This window comes from Equus quagga, chromosome 17, assembly GCF_021613505.1.
Source record: "Equus quagga isolate Etosha38 chromosome 17, UCLA_HA_Equagga_1.0, whole genome shotgun sequence".
NCBI classification, from domain to species: domain Eukaryota; kingdom Metazoa; phylum Chordata; class Mammalia; order Perissodactyla; family Equidae; genus Equus; species Equus quagga.
The window spans coordinates 16,290,155-16,294,908 of NC_060283.1; the positions used below are offsets into that span (position 1 = coordinate 16,290,155).

At 36.0% G+C, this 4,754-nt stretch overlaps 1 pseudogene; it reads right to left on the reverse strand.

The window, feature by feature from the left end:
• Positions 1-1,288: 1,288 nt before the first annotated feature.
• Positions 1,289-2,219, reverse strand: LOC124229456 (olfactory receptor 5G3-like; annotated as a pseudogene).
• Positions 2,220-4,754: the final 2,535 nt, after the last annotated feature.

Consider the following 4,754-nt stretch of genomic DNA (forward strand, 5'->3'; position numbering starts at 1 on the left):
TCAGTGCTGCATATTGATCTTCAACTTGATTTTTTTTTTTCACCTAACAGTGAGTGAGCATAGACCATAATTCTCTGCAGGTCAGTCTATGATTGCCTAATTCAGTCTTTTTCATTAGTTGCACATTAAACAGAAAAAAATATACTTTTCTACTAGTAACAGATATTCAAGTTATTTCTTTTATTTTTCTTTGCCACTACACTTAATGCTGAAATATATGTAATCTTATGCACTGGCATTTATATTTCTGTAGTGTAGATTTCTAAAGGAAATTTATAGGTCAAATGCCATATAAACTACGTAATTTGTGGACTGTGTACTGTGGAAATGGAGTAATTCATATTCTCAGCAAGAAATAATGGGTGTACACAACCAACAAGGAACCTCATCATCATTGAAAATTATGAATGTTTCATTTGCATTGAAAGGCTGCACTGACATTTTCATTTCATTTCATTTACTTGGCCGATACTGATATTGGACATTTTTTTATACATTTTTGGCAATTTGCATTCCTATATTGGCAAACTGCCTGTTTTTGTTTTAGTTTTTGGTTTTTTTTTGAGGATAATTAGCCCTGAGCTAACTACTGCCAATCCTCCTGTTTTTGCTGAGGAAGACTGGCCCTGAGCTAACATCCATGCCCATCTTCCTGTACTTTATATGTGGGACACCTACCACAGCATGGCTTTTGCCAGGCAGTGCCATGTCCACACCCGTGATCCAAACCCATGAACCCTGGGCGGCCAAGAAGCGGAACGTCCGAACTTAACCACTGTGCCACTGGGCCAGCCCCCTGCCTGTTCTTTTGTCCATGTATTTATAGATTTTCTTTTTGGTTGTGAATTTTGTACTATTTGTTGAATATTGGGTTATCTTCCCATTGTTTGGCACATGTGCAGAAATATTTTCTCTAATTGCATTATTTATCTTTTAGTATTGTTACAGGGCTTTGCTCTGTCCATTATAACTTTTAATTTTCATTCCTGAATTAAATAGTATTCACACACTCACAAATGTACAAATATTCATCCAAGTTTTCTTTCTACTATATTTTCACATTTGTAATCTCAATCTGTCTCAATATTATTTTGACACCCATTATGTCACAGAGAACAAGACAAAGGGAAGAAAATATTTAAAAACTATTTCATTTTTAAGTACCTGTTAACTGACAGAGGCAGGACACACATACAGCCTCTGACTTCGAGGATAGTGTTTTTATCACTATACATCCTGCACCAACATCTATGGTGCAACACAAATAGAGTTCTATTTTATCTACCTATTAGAGAATTTTTCCTTTCAACCTTCTCCTGAAGGCATCTTTTACTTCCTTGTTCTTCAAGCTATAGATGAGGGGGTTCAACATTGGGATTACCACAGTATAAAATAGAGAAATAGGTTTATTGATATCAAGGGAGGAACCTGAGCCAGGCCGAACATAGATAAAGAAAAGAGTCCCACCTAGGATGAAGACAGCTGCCAAGTGAGAAGAACAAGTGGAGAAAGCTTTTTGCCTCCCATCAGCTGTCTGGATCTTCAAGATGGCCACCAGGATGAAAACATAGGAGACCATGATGATCAGGCCACTGAGTACTCCTATAGCTCCAGCCAAGATAAGAAGCACTAACTTATTAATCCAGGTGTCTGCACATGCAAGGGAAAGAAGTGGTGAAATGTCACAGAAGAAGTGATTGATAATATTTGGACCACAGAAGGGTAAGCAAAAAGTGAGAGTTGTGTGAGTCATTGTGCTTATCAGACCTGTGGCATGGTCCTACCACCAACTGCATACAGACCCTCTGCCTCATAAGGAGTGTATACAACAAGGGCTTACAGATGGCCATATACCGATCATATGCCATGGAAGCAAGGAGCAAACACTCAGTTGCAATAAAGAGACCAAATGACCACATCTGTGCAGCACAACCCATGAAAGAGATTCCTTTTTTTTCCACAAAGGTATCACACAGCATCTTGGGGGCAATGGAAGAGGAGGAACAAATATCTACAAAGGACAAGTGGCTAAGGAAAAAGTACATAGGAGTGTGGAGGCTGTGATCAATCCATATGAGAGTGATCATCCCCAAGTTACCCCCCAGTGTGACAAGATAGACAAGGAGAAGAATGATAAAGAGGACAATCTGCTCAGGAAGATGATCTGTGAGGCCCAAGAAAAGAAGATCAGTTACTGCTGTCTGATTCTTATCTTCCATTGGTTAGTTGTAATCTGCTACATTAAAGAAAAAATCATTAAAAAATCAATCATTAGCAGCTAAAAATAATATTTTAAGCAAATAACAGATTATTTTTAAAATTTCTATAACAATTACTGAAATGTTGTTCAACTGGAAGACAATGTTCCTAGATACTACGTCTGGGAGTTGTACAAACATCATGTTTAAGCTTGGGAATTCACCCGTGAACTGTTTGGAGTTGGTACTCTCTCCTATAAGAAGAGGTGTGCAACTCTATTATCCACAACTTCCTCAAGTTATAAAATTGTATTTGAAATGAGAATTACTCTCCATGTTTCGCCTTACTGTATGAGGGATAATAAAACCCACTGGTGAATATCTGTACTGGAAATACTGTACAAACCAATGAGATTCAGATCGTAATATTAGACATCTGGGAAAGCCTAAGAGGTGAGACACTGTTCCCATTGAATGATTAGTACCATTCTAACTTTATTAAGACCTAATTTATATCTGTGTTTATCAGTCTATTTCCTAGTACCACTTGTAATAAGATGTGGGAAGGATAATGCACACATTTGACAAAGAGGTTACACACTCTGAAGATTAGTAGAAATAATGAAAGATGTTTATGTTTTATAAAGAGCAGCTCTGAAAAAGAGAGAATAGTTTTAACTTTGACAGTTGTAAAGACAGAAGAGGCAACACGAGTGAAGAATATAAAATGATAAATTGAGAGCAAAGGTGGGGGGTAGAAATTACTCCCAACCACATAATTCCAATAAAGGAATATTATGCTTTGGGACGAATGGAGAGGCACTGCCTTTGAGGGCAAGTGATCTGGCACATGTTCGACAGCAACTTGTCATAAAGATTGTATAGAAAATTAAGCATCTGTTGGGCCAAAATAATATAGAATTATTTTATGTAATTTTCTTTATTGTATACGAACTTATTTTAAGGCACTTATGCCAAAATCTGTTTGGCAATATCAATTGTAGTAATATTGTATGTAAAACATCAAATAAATAATACTTTATGCAAGGAACACCCCCTAAGAAAATATTACTTTCTGACTCATTAGTGAAGGAAGAAAAAATAAATCTTTAAAATTCTGAGAGAAAGATCATTATGCAGGATAATTTATATGAAAAAAAATCTGATTTTAAATATTATCATTTCAAATAATGTCTTCTTTAAAATAAAAACAATATCCTACTCTTGAATTATGCAAATTAATTAATAATTGGTGTTTCATATATGATATAAATAATGACTGTATCTATTAAATTTATGATCATGTTATTACTATCATGATTATTTGTTTAGTGCTATGTGGAGTATATTTTCAGCAGTCACAAAGACAGTCATAGGCATACAGGAGCATTGTCCATGGCCGTGAATATTTCTGTCTATGCCCATCCAAATATCCCAGTATAGGTGTGTGAGGGTAGGGGTAATACAGATAGCTCCTAGTTTTGGTACAGCCACTCACCCTTTCTTTCCTTCCTTCCTTTGTCTCTTTCTTTTATTTATTTGAGTATAAGTCAATGTGAGTCCTCTATAAAATGAGGAAGATGATCTCTATACCCTTTCATATCTAACATTGTGTGACTTTAGAATTCTTCATGAACACTGCTGTATCTCTATATCATAAAGAAATAAACAAGAAATTCAGTTCAGAAAAGTCACATAAATGAGTAGTGTTGTCTCACAAGGATGTAAACAAAATGCCAAAGTCTGCTTTCTTTAGAGAACTTGGAGTGAGGAGGTTATATTCCTGAAGTTCTACCTCATCCTGATGTTTCGCCACCATATCTCAAAAACTTCATATTATCCAAAGTGAAATGTACTCACTTCTTCAAGGATATCCTTTGTGTAGCTTCTTTAACTGCCTCAAAGGAAATGATCATTTTCTAAAAGGAAGGATAAAACGTTCAGCTCCCTTCATGACGGTAACCTTTCCTTAAGGGCATGACTTTCTAAATGCTTGGTGAAGAAGACAAATCCCCCATCTTGAAGAGCTTAGGAGTAGAGATGCTATTTGACCTGCACATTGATTCACATATTGCACAGAATAAGTGTCATTTTCTTTGGAGTTTTCAATAGTTTAGAGCCAGTTCCCCAAAGAACTACAACCTCAAGTGTTTACACCTGAAGGAACAAAATTAACACAATCTTGATGGCATTTGGACCAGGTATTATTTCCTAATTGTGTATTTTCTCAAAGAGAGGATTCCTAAGAAACAATATACAGTTTTCCCCTGTTGGGAGCTTCCTTTGCCAAAAGAGATCTCTTTTTCTGTCAGTATGGAGTGAGATATTGAGCAGCTAAAACTATCTGGAATGAAGTAGGTTGCTCCTGGATGGAAATTGCAATTCCACAGCTTACTTTTTGTGTCATTTTGAGCAAGTTTTTAAATATCTTGGTGCCTCATTCTCTTCATCTCTAAAACAAAGAAAAATGATTTCCAGCTCTAAGAGATGTTGGAAGGATTTAATGAAGTAATACATTTAAAGTACTTCATAGAGTGTCCAGGATAGAATCATTGC